Source organism: Mixophyes fleayi, chromosome 9 (genome assembly GCF_038048845.1).
Source record: "Mixophyes fleayi isolate aMixFle1 chromosome 9, aMixFle1.hap1, whole genome shotgun sequence".
In the NCBI taxonomy this organism is placed as follows: domain Eukaryota; kingdom Metazoa; phylum Chordata; class Amphibia; order Anura; family Limnodynastidae; genus Mixophyes; species Mixophyes fleayi.
The window spans coordinates 56,275,420-56,293,291 of record NC_134410.1 but is presented as its reverse complement, the minus strand read 5'-3'; the positions used below and the strand labels follow the sequence as shown (position 1 = coordinate 56,293,291).

Sequence of the window (17,872 nt, the reverse complement as noted above, 5' to 3'; positions counted from 1 at the left end):
GGTCCATAAGTTTCCCCAGGTCTATTGCCATATAGGAAAGCAAAATCGTGGGTTTACACAATGCAAAATAAAAGTGGTGTGCAAACAACACAACTAGTGATAGTCGTGTATGTATACTGAATTTTCTAGAGTGTTTAACAATATAACTTTAATTAAAAAATGAAATAAAAGTAAATTAAAAACTGGGGATGCCAGGGCTTGAACACAGGGCCTCATACACACAAGGCATGCACCCTACCACTGAGCTACATGCCCTAGGGATGGTAGGGGTTGTACCAGCAATCAGACACTAAGGAGACACTGAGTGACTGATGTACCTGCAACCTCACAATAGTAAAATCAAGACACACACACAGAATGATTCTTCTTTATATATATATATATATATACATATAAAAAGTGGAGATGCCGGGGATTGAACCCGGGGCCTCATACATGCAAAGCATGCGCTCTACCACTGAGCTACGTCCCCTACTGGAAGCTCCCAGTAGCAGACAGGAAGAAGCTAGTGAGTGATTGATAACTAGGCCCTCTCACAATAGTACAATAAGCTGCTAAATCTGACACAGGGTCAAGGGCGGGCTGGCCCGTGGGGCAGGGACGCATCGGTCCTCCGGGCCGCTCAGTTTCAGCGCTGTTAGGGCCGGCCGGAAGTCCGGTCAGCCGCCCCTGGGATGGAAAATGACCTGATTTTGACCCGCGGCCGCATCCCATGATACGCGATATGTCCGCGTCCACATCGCGTGTCATGGGTTGCGGCCGCCTGTGCGTCGCCCGCGCCTACACAGGGTAAATGTCATTATGTGTATACACTTGATATATTATACATGCAATATTATTGTAATGTATTGTATCACAGTCACACACAGTACAATTGTACTATATCCTATACACATACAGTATAATCTGCTTACATCGCCAACCTGTATTCACACTCCAACCTGCCCACTGCAATTCGATCGGCCTCCCCTCCCCTCTGATTAGCTCTTCTCATATATTCTCCCTCATTCTATCAGAACATCCCCCAATCTGTGCAGCTTTAAACGGGCATTCAAAAAAACCACCTATCTTAAAAGTCTATCAGTCATCCACTTAACTACGCACCTGTTGGCTACCTCTCCCTCTCAACCCTTCTTCCACCTTCCTCCTTCTCGCTCCGTCTGACCCTGTCCCCATTTCACGCCTTGTGTCTTCCATTTGTTTGCCCATCCCTTTAGATTGTAAGCTCTTCTGATCAGGGACTCTCTCCTCCTCTTTCCACCACTTTTAACTTTGTTCTCCAGTTACTCTGCCCACCTCCTTCTTGGGCCTTCTGCCCACTGACTCCACTCCTGCTTTTCTCTTCACCTTTTCAGTGGCTCTTAACCTGTTAGCTGCGCCCACACTCTTGGGCACAGGTTCCAGTATGTGCTGAATATCCCTCGCTCACCCTCATCCTCTCTTATTAGCTGTGGTTTCAGCTACCTGAGTTATATTGTTACTTGTTTATTGTAATGTACTGTTCTACATTGTACTATCCTGCAATAATACTGCATGGATTAAGGGAATGGCGGCCCCCAGGCTAATGGAAGATTTACCCCTCCTCTCCATAATAGCAGCATACATTCCCCCCTCCACTCCATAATAGCAGCATACATTCCTCCCTCCCTTCCATAATAGCAGCGTACATTCCCCCCTCCCCTCCATAATAGCAGCATACATTCCCCCTCCACTCCATAATAGCAGCATACATTCCCCCTCCACTCCATAATAGCAGCATACATTCCTCCCTCCCTTCCATAATAGCAGCGTACATTCCCCCCTCCCCTCTATAATAGCAGCGTACATTCCCCCCTCCCCTCTATAATAGCAGCATGCATTCCCCCCTCCCCTCTATAATAGCAGCATACATTCCCCCCTCCCCTCAATAATAGCATCATACATTCCCCCCTCCCCTCCATAATAGCAGCACACATACCCCCCTTTTTGAAGCTTACCTTTTTCATCTTTCTTACTGTCCAGCCATCGCTGCCTGGCTCTTCTCTGTTCTCTGCTCCTCTGCTGGCTAGCAACGTCATGACATCAGACGCTGAGGGGCAGAGGGCAGAGTTCAGAAGGTGATGAAACCAGGTGCCGGCCGCCATTTTGGATGCTCTGGGCGGCCGGCAGTCTGATTCTGAGGTCTGTTATTTTCTTTATTTTTCAGTCTCCTCACAGAGGCAGGTGCGGGCGGCCACTGTGCCCCCTTGGGACTGCGCCCTGGCCAACGGCACAGCCCGCACCGGCCTGGTTACGGCGCTGCAGGTGCTTATCATTACAGGCAAATGATTAATAGCATCTTTTCACTCTCACTTCAACATAGGTGGATTTACCTTCAAAGGAGTCAACATCCTCCTGGCTTGCGACTGTATGTGCAGGTGCCGGTTCTGCTGCTGGTGCTGCCTGCATTTCGGTGGAGGCTGTGTGTAGAAAATTTTGAAAGGTTTGATATTTTTTCTAGTGCAAAAAACATTCACCCTAAAAAAATAATTAGCCCCCACCTAAATGTCACCATTAAATTAATAGCCTACCTCCTACCCATGTACTAAGACAACTTCCCTGCCCTCATATCACACATTATATTAATACACCCCTCCTTCCCTCACACATTAGGGCATCATACCCCCCTTCCCTCATAAAGTGGTGGTGGTGCTACCTGCTTTTCGGTGGAAGCTGTGTGTAGAAAATTTTGAAAGATTTGATATTAATTATTTTATCTAGTGTAAAAAAGATTCACCCTAGAAAAAGAAAACGTTTACAAATGCTCAGACTTCTGTTTGCAATGTGCAGAAAAATCAACATTTACATGCTGATGGATTACTGTTTGCAAATAAAGGATAAACATTTGCACCATTACCACAGTACTCACCAGGTCTGTCAGTGTCCCACACATTAATTCCCTTGAGGAGCTCACAAGGGATTAGCTGCTTGAACTCATAACTTGTGTAGGACATGACAAGATCAGGCCCACCTCCAGTCCCTGCAGCTACTCGCCTCTCCTCGGCCATCTTCTCCTTCACTCTGCGTTTTATGTCGTTGATGCGCTTGCAGTACTTTTTTATGGTGCTTAATAGGGCCGACTACATTAACAGCGTCACATAATTGTGACCACAGCTGCTTTTTACGTGCAAATGTGGTCTATCCAGCAAGCTTCTCCAAAATCTTCACAGGCACTTAATTGTGTATGAGGGTACAATTTTCCTGGAAACTAAATTGCACATTGTGCACGGATTTAGGTTTGCCCACCGAAGAGGCCTGCCTCTTCCTCATGCTCCTCCTCACCTCATAGCTCCTATCTCCTCCACCCCACTCTCCCTAGCCTCCTCACCTCTCCTGCCTCTCATCATGTTGACAGACACAGGAGAAAGACAAAGCAGAAAACAAATAGACTGACAAATAAAACACAGGGGAAATACAAAACAACAAATGCACTCACAAACTAAGGACAGACAAAATACAGTAAACTGCAAAAAAAAATAGTCACAAAAAAAATATATTAATAAACACACAGACAATAAGACAAACAAAGACAACTAAAAAAATCATGAAAAAAATAACAAACCTCATTTTCTGCACTCCTTAACACAAACTAATCTCTCCTACACTGTCACCTGCTCTCTCTATGCTTCTTAAACCCCTATCAACTCAAATAAGCAAGTAGCTTGCTTTTTATAATGTTAATGAGGTCAAAATCTGGTGAGTTTTGCATGCAAAACTTGCAACAACCAGAATGGAGTATTGGCTTGAAAATAGAGATTTTCAGCTAAACACTGGTGACTTTAAATCGCCAAAAATCGCAATAGATGAACATTGATTTTGAAGATCAGATTAAAAAATCGCTACTTAATACATATGGTGACTTGGGAACTCAAATTTCGGGTTATCTCTCGTGATTTTCGGGAATTTAAAATCTCTGAAAAAAATTGCAGCTTGATACATTTACCCCTTACTGTCTAACTTTTGAGTGTGGTAATTAAAGGTCATATATGCATTCAAACTGATTTGTCAGTTGGAACACAGAGATGTCTAATGTTTCACAGTTGGAATGTCATAGTTTGCCAAACCTGAAAAAGTGAATCATACAGTTGCTACTAATTACAGAGAAACACAATCTTGTGAAGATGCATCTTGTAAAATGATCTCACAGAGTATGTAAAAAATCTGGAGTTTAAATAAATTATTTCTTTGCAAATTTTGGGAAGCTAAACAGTTTAACCTAAATTTTACATGTATAAAGTCATTGCCTAACAATATTCCTATCCAGGTGAGGAAAAAACTAAAATCAACTTCGCCATTTTATATACAATTTATCACGATACAGAGCAAAAAGAGAATTGTTGAAAAATGGTTTCACTCAAGATGATGTCAGATGATCACTGTATACATTGATCTCATCAAGCAATTGCATGAAATGTTTAATTCACAGTATGTCAATACTGCCTACAGCGTATATATATATATACATATATATATATATATATATATATATATATATATATATGTATGTATGTGTGTGTATATAAAAAATATGATACAAAAAGGCGCGTGACAAATTATTAGTAATGCAAATTAAATTAAAATAAAAAAAGTCCTTATATACACTTCCAAAGTACAGGCGGCTGCCAGTCCCCCAGAAATACCAGATGGTGTAGTTGGAGATAATCTAAAATAGGAACAGAAGGACAAGGCACACAATAGTGTAGTATTTTAGCTACACAGTTGTTCATTGCTATACATGTATATGTGCGTACCAGATAGTAAACGTATATAGGCATGAGAAATGTGATTTTGCTAAGCTGATGCCATCTTGTTGCCTTATAGCCATTTTGTTCTCTTATAGCTTAAAGACAGATTAGATACTGCTAGTTTGTAGGAGTTATTCATTGTTTGCAATAAACTATGCCCATGACCTTGAATATGGCAGAACAGAAGATAAAGCAACTCCCCCTGGGGAGAATTCCCATGTGAAAATGTGAGAATGTAACAAGATCTGCGTAGAGGAAGCATGAGTAGTTAAAACCTTTTGGGGCGTAGTTTTCTGTAATACGTGATTTTGTGCTTTATAGATATGGACTTGTAACTAATAAAGCAGAGCTAATTGTACACGCAGAACTTGCAGTGTATTTAATTCTCTTCGGCTGATGAGCTCATAAACTGATAAACTGACACTTACAGGTGAACAACCTGATTTAGATTCGACAGGCACATCCAACTTGTCACCAGAGAAAATAAAGTTGATTAAACCAGAAGAAGTATATATACCAAAGGGAGTGTGTTTTCAAAAATTGACAAGCAGTGCACACCATTCCCCACTCATGTGTAGCTTCATACCAAATATATAATATTTTAAAGCTTATCTGTGTAAATTCAGTTGATCTGTATCAAGACAGATTTCCTCCAGGTCCAAGTGATACCAAAGAGAGTGTCTCTCAAAAATGGCCAGAAATTGGGCAATTTGTGGTGACTTGTAGGGACTCACGCTTGGAATCAGGACTATTACTACTTGTGACCTGCTCTCCGCCCACCAGGTACATAATCATTACTGGTAATTGAAGTAAACCTGTCTTGATACAGATAAGCCCAAAAGATTTTATATCTGGTACGCAATTACACATAAGTGGGGATGGTGTGCACTGTTTGCCATATTTTAGAGACACTCTCTTTGGAATGTTTTACATTTCTTATGTCTTCTTCCTTTGTGTATTCTTATTGTTAATTATATTATTATTATTATTATTATTATTATTATTATTATTATTATTGTAAACATTGTATTTAAATTCTAAAGAATCTTTCTTTACACCATATATTGCAATGTACCAAATATGAGTAGCATTTTGCAGTAAAAAACATTGGTCTGAATGCCTGTAAAAAGCCTATCTATTGGCAGTGCAGCATGGTGACACAGATCATAGCACTGCTGCCCACAGCACTGGAACCTTGAATGTTAACAGACCAGGGTGCTATCCATGTTAACTTTTTATGTTCTATCAATGCTTGCAAAGGATTCCTCCATGTACTTTGGTTTTCTCCCGCAGTCCAAGTCAATATCGGTAGGTTAATTAGTATCTGGCTAAACTACCCTTGCTGTGTTTGATCATGGACCTGTGGTAAGAAATTAACATTGTTAGCCCCACTTGGGCAGGATCTGATGAACCTGAATAGAATTCTTTAATACAACGATCAGCCACAACAGTAAAACCATTGACAAGTGAAGTGAATAACAATGATTATCTATTTACAATGGCACCTGTCACCGGGTGGTATATATTAGGTAGTAAGTGTACAGTCAGTTCTTGAAGCTGATGTGATTGAAGCTGGGAATTGATCAAGCGTAATGATCTGAGTGACTTTGACAAGAGCCAAATTGCGATGGCTAGACAAGTCGGTCAGAGCATCTCAAAAAGGGCAAGCTTATGTGTGTTCCCAATATGCAGTGGTTAGAACCTACCAAAATTGGTCAAAGGAAGGACAACTAGTAAACCAGATACAGGGTCATGGGTGTCCAAGGCTCATTGACGTGTGTGAGGAGTGAAGGTTAGCCTGTCTGGTCCAATCCCATAGAACATCTAATGTAGCATAAATTGCTGAAAAAGTTAATGCTGGTTATAATAGAAAGGTAAAAGTACAGAGAAAAATCCCCAGCAACACTGCTGTGAGCTAATAAAAGAGACACATTTCTACTTGTACATAAAATTCCAGAATTCTCAGTTACATACATTTGCAAATGCATGATAAACTACCACCAGTTCACGTTGCTTCTGCTAATAGGGGGTCCTAACTATAAACAATGAGAGTCCCTATATAGTGGGTCATACAATCATGTGTTTTTAAATTGAGAGCTCACTTACCAAGAGGTACGCCAGAAGCCTCCAAATGTCAACAGAGGACCAGCACTCCCCATCACCTACTGATACCAGACCATGCCTGTCAAACACCAATATAGAAATAGAAAGGTGTCAGAACACACAGTGCATTACAGCTTGCTGCGTATGGGGCTGCATGGCTGCAGACTGTTCAGCATGCCCATTCTGACCCATGTCCACTGCCAGAAGCACCTACAATGGGCACGTCAGTGCCAGAACTGGATCATGGAGCAATGGAAAAAGGTGGTCTGGTCTGATGAATCATGTTTTCTTTTACATTATGTGGATGGTCTGGTGCATTTGCATTGTTTACTTGTGAAAGAGATGGCACCAGGATGCACCATGGGAAGAAGGCATTGGAAACCTTGGGTCCTGACATTCATGTGGATGTCACTGTGACACTTCCTACTGAAACATTGTTGCAGACTAAGTACACCCCTTCATGGCTACAGTATTCCCTGATGGCAGTGGCATGTTTCAACAGGATAATGTGCTCTGCCACACTGCAAAAACTGTTCAGGAATGGTTTGAGGAACATGACAAAGAGTTCAAGGTGTTGACTTTGCCTCCAAATTACCCAAATCTGTGGGATATGCTGGCAAAAAACAAGTCCGAGCCATGGTGGCCCCACCGCACAATTTACAAGACTTAAAGGATCTGTTGCTAACATCTTGGTGCCAGATACCACAGTACCCCTTCAGTGGTCTTGTGGAGTCCATGCCTCGATGGTTGGCAACACAAGGGGTCCTACACAATATTAGGAAAATGGTTTTAATGTTGTGGCTGAAGCTATATAAAGATTCATATTAAATAATCATGTGGAATTCAGAAGCTTCATCAAACTAAAGCTATACACAGCATGCCAGCAAGTTTGCACTAAATGAGATGAAGTATTATAGGCCAGGGTTAAAAAAACTAGCTTTTAGGTTATCCAAGAACATATAATGAAAGAACATAAAAAATGTTTTAATTAAATGTAAAAATTTACTTTATAGATGTTAGTATACTAAATACTTCAGTTTTATAGCGATTCACCTTTAGGTTTAGTAAAAATGATATATTACTATCATTAAACTGCAGCACAATGATGAATGGAATCTCATTCTTATCCTCCTAAATTATATATAAAAACACTTATCTTCATTCTAGATAAGAACAAATAAATCATAAAGTTTAAATGTTGATACAAAAGCAGATGGAAAGCACACAAATGTGTTTACACTTAGTTATTTGCTCCATTAGTAGTAATTGGTATAGCTGGAAAATAAGTACATGTGATTATATATCCCTTTTAATAAAAAAAATGCAGCTTGTACGGCAATAAACATAAATTATTGTGTTCCAGATTTTGGTCAATGTACTACATTGTAAAGCTACTTGGTTGCTCTATTTTAGTTTAATGTTAACCCAAGCTGTATTCTCTTTATTTGATTTTAAATGTGCTAAACTATGTATCTGTGTGTGTGTGTGTGTGTGTGTTAGGGAATTTAGACTGTAAGCTTCAATGGGGCAGGGACTGATGTGAGTGAGTTCTTTGTACAGCGCTGCTAAATTAGTGGCGCTATATAAATAAATGGTGATATGATTATTCAGTATTTGCTTTGACAACTAGAGATGACTGAAAGTGCCCATAGAAGGTAGATTCGGCTGCTCCATTGAAACACTGAGCGCATGGATCCTATCCCATATGGCCACTTTGTTGATATATCATCACCAGCAGAAAAGCACCGCAGCTGGTTGCACAATTTGCAGCCTGGACTTCTGATGGTTTTTTATAATATATTTTTATTTACATTTTTAACAGTGCTAGTCATATTATTATTACAAGAGTAAAGCTGGGGGGAGGGAACACCTACGTAATTTTGTCTGGTCTAAGGTAGTGGAATTTTTCATTGTAAAAACCACCATCATCATCATCAACATTTATTTACATAGCGCCAGCAGATTCCGTAGCGCTTTACAATTGGGAACAAACAGTAATAAAACAATACTGGGCAATACATACAGAGAGTTAAGCAAGCTTACAATCTATGGAATGAACCAGAATGAACGTCATAAACATAAGTGCGCTCTTTAAAAATTAGTGAGATATACCTACATGTTTTACTGACTTTGATGCTCACAAGAGCATCAATGTCTAAATGACTTTTGCTAAATGAGCCCCTTAGGGGGTATTCAATTGTTAGCGAGATCCCCGGAAAAACGAGCGCTCAAAATATATTAGCGTTAATACGGTAATATGCGCGTAAATACCGTTAATACGGTAGTTTAGTAGCTGAATTTCATCTCACAGCTCAGGGAGCTGCGAGATGAAATTCAGCGAGTAATTACCGTATCAACGCTAATATTTTTAGAGCGCTCGTTTTCCGGGGATCTCGCTAACAATTGAATACCCCCCTTAGAGTGCAAGTTACATTTGCCTTTTTCTCTTTAAACACATCATTATATTGCACAGTGTAGTGTTTTGTTACATGTACTTGTAATTTTCTACAAAATTCGCATACAGTTGTCAACTTGCCCTAAACAATATGGATTATATATTTGGTCTGCAAAACTGAAAAAAAGTGGACACATTGGGGGGAATTGAATTCCCCCCAGATTAGCGAAGTGTTAATCCTACTACTGTTATTACAGTAAACTTAACCCGGCTTTCTTATGATTGTGTTGAATGCATGGGAATCTTACTTGCCTACTGCTCAATATGCCGGGACACTCCTAAATTTCTAGTGAACTGGGCAGGTTGGGTGCCATTATGACACAAATTGCTTCAAATCGCATCAACATGGCCTCTCACTGCATGATTATGTAAATCTCAGCATTGCTATAATGACACCACCCCATTGTGTCTTTTTTCTTAATTTATATGAAATGTGGATACCACTTTAGGCAAGAAAGCTGGGTTAAACCTTACCTATGTAGATATTCAGAAAGGGTTTTTTTGTATCATACAGCCTTCAATTCTCCAATTCTACAGGCAAAAGTAATTACCACTGGGAATACTACCACTGTAAGCCACCTTAAGGAAACCTCTTGCAAAAGCTCACATCACAGTGTTTAAAACTAAACTGAGATCCCTTGGTAAAACAAAGGACTTAATATAAAACAAACTCTATTCACTGCTTGAAAAACAACAAATAATAAGGAATTCTGAAGCTAACTTTCTCTCTAGCAAGATACTGAGGGCCTGATTCATGTTCAGATGTACGCCCATTTGTGTCGCGTATCTTGTGTGAAATAGCTGTTTTCATGCTCAGAAAAAGACCTTATGCCAATGAACGCAATTCATGTCCAAATGCAAATAACACTTAAGTCTGTGTGCTTGGTTTCAGCCATATTACTTGCACCAGCTGAACTTTGAGAAAGTCAGTTTTTTACTGACGAAACGCGTCAGCAGAACTTTTTTCGCACATCCAGCACTCTGTGTGCTGTGTGATCAACCAGAAGGGGAACGTTTTCTCCCTAATAGCCACTACGTCAGACTGGGTGAGACAGGCTCTAAATATTTCTTGAAGTGTTCACATGCATGCAACCTCTACCCAGCTCCAGATGCTGTTTAACTAAGGACAGTGATTCAAATATGTGCACAAATTTGTTTGTTTTGTTATTATAAGCGAACTGGCCACTCACATTGTTCTGAGATTTGGATCTCCATCTAGCGCTATTGAAACATTTGACACAGCAAGAACAAGTTTGTGCTGTTGGTTGTGTGGGAATGCAAAATTGCACCTTGCATATGATTTACATCTGCTTACCTTGAGTTACCTCGACATTTGGGATTATAGTAACAGATGCCATGCTAGATAACATTTGGTTATTTATGTGGAGACAAATCTTTCTATTTGTTTTAGAATTCTATTGTTATTTGTTTTTTTTATCTGTAATAAATGTATGGTTTTATTATACAGATTGCACTTCATTTGTGACAGATATTAATTCTTATTAGCTCTGTTTTTGTTTTTATTTCTTGCACCAGCTACAGGGCCAATGTAAATGCTGACTGATAGTGATGACTAACACGGCATAGTATTGGTTTAAAACCCTGGAGGAATGGAGTGACCACAATGCAAGGACTTTCTTCTTTTTCTTAAATGCTGTTCTTCCTCCTTCTTTGCAATTCAGATTCAGTTGGTATGAGAATGTATATGGGGGATAGAGGGGCAATGGTACTGGTAGAACTTTATTAGCTCCCAACTCAATAACCAACCGCAGAACCTATAACCCTTTATTTCTGGATCAAAGATTTTAAGGTTGAAAAAGGCAAGTTGGCATAGACAATTCCCTAAGCAGTTGCTGGGTAAATAAATAAACACTTCAAATAACTGGTAAATAACACTTCAATAAACAAATAGCCTAACCGTCAAACTAGATAAATTCCTGAGCATAATAGCAACGTGCAAACCTTGTTTCTAGTGCTTTTAATATCATCATCTATTTATTTATATAGCGTCACTAATTCTGCAGCGCTATACAGAGAACTCACTCACATCAGTCCCTGCCCCATTGGAGCTTACAGTCTAAATTCCCTAATATACACACACACACACGGACCAAGAGAGGCTAAGGATAATTTAATGGCATCCAATTAACCTACTAGTATGTTTTTGGAGTGTGGGAGCAAACCGGAGCACCCGGAGGAAACCCATGCAAACATGGGAAGAACATGCAAACTGCACACAGATAATTCCATGGTCGGAAATCACACTCGTGACCCCAGTGCTGTGAGGCAGAAGTGCTAACTAGTAAGCCACCATGCTGCCCATAACTAGTGTACTATACTCTCCCACAGTGGTTATAAGGTTCCCCACAATATCTCAGTCATCTACACTAAATTAAGGTGAAGTTGAAACAATTGTTAATTCCGAAATTAAGCAGTTTCTGTAAATAACTAATTGCTCCTTTATCAGCAAAATATATGCACAGATTAATACTTTTTAATCTGCCGGCAATAGTGAAGGAGCATCACATTTCGGGGCTGGTTGGGATCTGTGGTTCCACAGAACTGAACTGTATCCAATAGTCACAAAGTTCCCGTAACAAAGATACTGCTGTTGTAGGAAGCATAATATAAATGCTGGGCTCCGTTTTAGTTGTGGGGTGCAGGACATATACTGTGCAGGCACATTACTATTGTTTTGTGTTTAAATGGTACTCCAATGCAGACTGAGGGCTATATTTACTAAGCTGCGGGTTTGAAAAAGTGGTGGTGTTGCCTATAGCAACCAATCAGATTCTAGCTGTCATTTTGTAGAAAGTACTAAATAAATGATAACTAGAATCAGATTGGTTGCTATAGGTAACATCCCCACTTTTTCAAACCCACAGTTTAGTAAATCTAGCCCTGAATCTCTTAAACCTATTAATCCAAATAAAGTTCTGACAGATACTTCAGTCTCGGCACCAAACAAAATGTCTAATCCTGGATACTGCATTCACTGTCTCAAAATGGTGGTGATTAACAAACTCAATTCCTTTAACTGACAGGCAGTCTTAATTACAGTTCTGGAACAATGATATTGCACTGCTAGTGGGGTTGTTTCCCTTGTGATGTACTACAAAACCTTTAGTTACTAGGTGCTTTTATGTCCTGAAGCTGGCTGTGACTTGACTTGTAGTGCCATGCTGTTGCACAGACTCTATCATACTCTATCATACTCTATCATACTGTTGTTAGTGCCCGCGGCCGCCGCGACTCTCCTTACCTTCCTGCTGGCATCCCGGCCGTCGCTATGGCGACCGGGACATCACTTCCGGTCCCGACGTCCCAGTTGCCTAGGCAACGACCGGGACACCTGTAGTTAAATCGCTCAGCGCCCAGCCAGCTGTCAGACAGCAGGGCGCGTGCGCACAGGGGCCATAGTACTCAGCCAATAGTGGCTGATTTAGGGGGCTCTGCTACTCATTTACTGGCTGTATGACAGTAATTCATCATGCAGCCACCTGGCTGATTACTCCTAGCTGAGCACCCTGTAGCCTTTTTGGCCATTAGCAAATTAATCATTAGGCTATTCCTGTGAATGCTGATATGGGCTCTGTTCTGATTGGCTCCTTGTACTATTTAAGGCAGTGAGGACTGATCCTCATTGCCGGTTATAGTGTCCTGTTCCAGTACTGCTGCCTGCTATTTGTTCCCGTGTTTGGTGTTTAACCTGAGATTGATTACCCGTGTATGACCTTTGCCTGTTCCTGGACTCTGAACCTGTGCTTCTGACCCTGATCTATTGCCTGAACCCGGATTCTGAACCTCTGCTAGTGACCCTGATTTTATGCCTGTCCCTGGATCCTGAACCTGTGTCTGTAGCCTTGACCTTTCTGCCTATACCTGACATATCCTCTGGTGCCCTGCCCTGTCCGCTGACATCTGGCCTGTCGCTACTCCGTGTGCAACCTCCTCTACCTGTGCGCTACCGTGTAAGCATAAACTCATAGTACTCTGAGCATAAGACCTGGGGGCATCTGAGTACCTGTGAGCCCAACCAGTCTCTACGGGAAAGGCGGCTGCTAAAGGTGAAGACCTCTTCTATGAGTTTATGCCGCACTGGTGGCCATAACAACTGTGACTCACTCTCTCAGTTCCTCTGATTAATAATACAAGTGTTCCAAATATAGTCTTAGGATTTATTCTTAGAGCTGTACTCCTGTTTTTCACTACTGTTATGTCTCAAAAGGTACAAAGTTCTACTCTTATAGGGTATAGTTTATAGACTCACCACAGCACATCGGGCTGCTGATATCTCTGTTGCTGCCTTGTCTTTCATGGAAAACTTGTCATTATAGCTGCTGTTAAACTCCAACAACATTTGCTTGTCTGTTATTCCACAGCACTTCACACCGCACTTCTCCCCATTTCCTCTCAGCAAAAGTTCCTTGCCTACACACACGAAAAATTATCGGAATTTTGGCTGTAATCTTTCGCTCAGTCTGCCCCGCCTTGACTGACAACTGCAGAAACCAATGAGCAGGGAAACTCCTGGGTACTAGCTTCCTGAGCATGCACAGACTTTTTTTTAAAGGGACCATACACATATATCAACCTCTGGGGTACTACACATGTATGCGTACCACTATCACAAAACATGTGTATGTAAGCAAGATGGACTATAAAAACACATTGTATGTACAGTACACATTGAAAGCATCTTTATTTATGGAATTAATGAAAGAAAAAACATTTTTTTTTAATGCATATTTCTTTAAATTATTAAACTGTTAAGAGTTGTTCATTTATTTTATAATTTAACATTTTCTTTCTGTGTTCTGTGACCTTATAGTGTGCTTTCCGGTGGTCTGTTCTGTCCGAACTTAAAAAAGAAACCTGAGTATAGATACTTGTATCTACACTAATGTTTTCAGGTAAGACAAGTGCTTTTACACTTCAATCCTTTCTTTATAAATTAAACCCTTTACTACCTGTTCACAGGAAAACAATTTTTCTTACTACAATCCTCAAGGAGGGACTTCTGAAGTGCAATGGAGGTTGATGTTTAATTCAACTCCATGGACTTATATATGTGCCTGAGCGGAATCTACACATTAGGCAAACTAAACAAATGGGTTCTTCTTTATTTCCCCTAATTAACAACTAGAGGAATTCCCCACATCTTCCAAAGAATCAAATTCTGACTGGGAATGCCTGTTCATATTTATGTGGGTCCTTGCTTTATCAACCTCCTGCTTAAATCCTCTTTGCTTACAAATGATTTTGTCATTCAAGCTATCAGTTCCCAAAATTGCTCAGTGGGGTGAGGATGATTTGCTTTGGACTGGGAAATACATGCTGTGCAAAAGACCCCTTCACAAGCAGTAGGTAAAGGTTTTTCACAGTCTTCAGAGGCCTGATGTTTCTGGACTTTATTTCTTTCCCTCCTCAGGTTCTACAAAAGTACTAAGAGGGAAGAGTATTTGGGTAGCCAACTAAATATCCAGAGAATCCTTAATTTAGGGGTTTACCTTGGACAGGTGTTCTTTGGCTTTTTAGGGATGACTTTGGCTTCATCATATCTCAGATTTTCCCACTGTACTGGGCAGCCATAGTTCTTAAAGAAACAGGAAATGCTCACTAGCAGTTCAGAGGCAATTTTCTGTCTGGTCCTCCACTTTGGCATCCTTTACCCAGGATGCATTGCACACACATGCCCATGCACATGGAATCCCTGCTGGCATCAGTGTGACCATTTAAAATCTCCAATCTTCACCACATTTGTGACATAAGCTAGTCAACCCATATTCCCAACTTGCACAGCCAGTAGTGTTTTGCAGGACACCAGAAGCTGGGAAGTTCCTGCAAATACAGAAAACAAAACTTCTACCAGTCTTCTTAATTCTCAACTAGAGACAGAAAACACACAGGGGAAAAGAAGGAGCTGCGCAATATAATGTCTGGGGCCATTTTTATAATTCCACTAAATGTCATAAATGATTGAAGAGGAAAAGGATTTTGCTTCACTCTCAATTTGCTTGAGTTTTGTTTAACTAGAAATAGGTCAAATAAAAACACTGCATCAGTTACTATATAAGCCAGATCCTCCCTTTCCTTTTCCTCAGTTAGCTAGGCAGACCAGCTAGAGAGAAGTTTGTTAATATTTCTGTAGAGCAAGAGTTCCCTGGATTTTTTCCCAGCGACACACCACTGTGGTGTAAGTTGGAGTAGGGTTGACTACTCAGCAACTGCCATATCTCTACCTCTGGTAGCAGCATTGGTTTGAATACTGGAAAATTGATAAGCATATTTGATGCTGGAAGTGGCTACTGTGCATACGCATGCACAGTATCATCAGAGGTCACTAGGTAGCAGCAATATGAACTTAGGACTGTCACAAAAATTGTTCCCTGTTCAGGAGTATGGCATTGTAATATACTGCAAAGAGTGCAGCAGCCTCATGTCGGTCAGCAAAATGGAGCCTGACCCAATCCCAAAATTCTGACGAAAACATGCTCCAGTTAAGCCCAGGTAAATTACAGGTGTTTCATTATTGGAATACTAGTTAGTTAGTAATAGTGTTCCCATTTCCAGCACTCTTGTAAAGCCTGGGGAAAACAAGAAAGAAAATAAGACACAGGCTTTGATAGTTTGTGATAAGACTTTTATGATACAATTTGAATTTGAATTTTTGTACACATGCAGTGCTCAAAACAAATGGATAAGATTAGCATTCTGAGCAATTTAAGGAGCATATTGCGTGGATGAAAGAGTCATTTGTAAATAAGAAAAACTTGTATACAATGCAAAAAAATAAAAGAACCAGATATCTAGGTATTGATATGGATTCTCCAGGGAATATTGGAACATTCCTTCAGTGAATTAGAAGCAATGAAAGAAATGCCTAGATTATTTATTCTGGATAATTTGGAAAATCTACCTAAATATTGTAATATTCGTATCTATTGTCCCCAATAAAGATTGTCTGATGCGATCAGTGTGGTTCTAAAAAATAAATTGCCTGTAACATTGAGGAAAAGAGGATTTATGTACTTACGTTAAATCCGTTTCTCTGATTCCGTCTGGGGGACACTGCTTACCATGGGGTTGTGGAGGGGAGCTTGGGAGTTGGCACCTAACTAGTTAATTTAGTACTGCTGGCAAACCCCTCCCCTCTACAAACCCCCTGCCTCTTCCTGTCCAGTTAGTTTTAACAAGCCCAAGATAAAAAAGGGCAGTCACACAAGAACACACAGAAGAAAAACAGAAGGGAGGGATCGCAGTGTCCCCCAGACGGAATCAGAGAAACGGATTTAACGTAAGTACATAAATCCTCTTTTCTCCTTCATCCGGTCTGGGGGACACTGCTTACCATGGGGACGTTCTAAAGCAGCCCCCTAAGGGTGGGACTACTCTGAAAGCCCTGCTCGTAAAGCACTACGAGCAAAATTTGCATCCGCAGAGGCAAATATATTAAACTGGTAAAATTTGGTAAAGGTGTGGACAGAGGACCAGGTGGCTGCCCTGCAAAGCTGGTCCGCAGAAGCTCCATTCTTTGCTGCCCACGAGGCCCCCACCGATCTGGTGGAATGGGCCGTAAGTCTCTCCGGCACAGCACGGTTAGCATTAATATAAGCTTGCCTGATGGTAGATGTAATCCATCTGGCGATGGATTGTTTTGAGGCTGGCCAGCCTCTCTTATTAGTGTCATAAAGAACAAACAGTGAGTCAGTCTGTCTAATCTGGGAAGTTCTTTTAACATAAATGCGGAGAGCTCTAACCACATCCAACTTTTTCATCGATTGCTGATCCGTATCAGAAGTGGATGAGAAAACCGGAACAATTATTTCCTGGTTTAGATGAAAAGCCGAAACTACCATTGGCACAAAGGAAGGAAGGGTTCTTAAGACCGCTCTGTCCTCGTGGAACACCAAATAAGGTTCCCGACAGGACAGGGCTCCTAATTCAGAAACTCTGCGAGCAGAGGCAATAGCCAGAAGAAAAAGGACCTTCCAGGTCAAACACTTCAAATCCGCCTTGTTCAAAGGCTCGAAGGGGGGTCCCTTGAGCATGTCCAGAACCAGATTGAGATCCCATGGAGCTGTAGGAGGGACATAAGGAGGCTGTTTATGGAGAACTCCTTGGAAAAAAGTCCTAATGTCTGGTAAGTCAGCCAACTTCGTATGGAAAAATATCGAAAGGGCTGAAACCTGAACCTTTAAAGAGCCTAATCTAAGGCCTGCTTCTAAGCCATGCTGAAGGAAAGCTAACAAGCGAGGGAGGCGAAAGGAGGACGAGTGGTATGTCCTGCTTTCACACCATCTAATATATGCCTTCCAAATCCGGTGATAGATGCGAGATGACACTGGTTTCCTAGCTCGCATCAACATTTGAATTACACTGGAAGAAAACCCTCTAGCCCTCCAAAGGCTGGCTTCAACAGCCATGCCGTTAAATTGAGCTGATGTAAATTCTGGTGATGGAATGGACCTTGAAGAAGAAGGTCGTGACGATACGGAAGGTGGAATCCCGGACCTTCCGCCATAGATATTATTTCTGCGAACCACACACG

At 41.0% G+C, this 17,872-nt stretch overlaps 1 non-coding gene across 1 annotated transcript; it reads right to left on the bottom strand.

Annotated features, from left to right (window-relative positions):
* Nucleotides 1–400: 400 nt before the first annotated feature.
* TRNAA-UGC (transfer RNA alanine (anticodon UGC)) lies at nt 401–472 on the bottom strand. The gene has a single exon. It is a non-coding gene; the product is annotated as a tRNA-Ala (tRNA).
* Nucleotides 473–17,872: the final 17,400 nt, after the last annotated feature.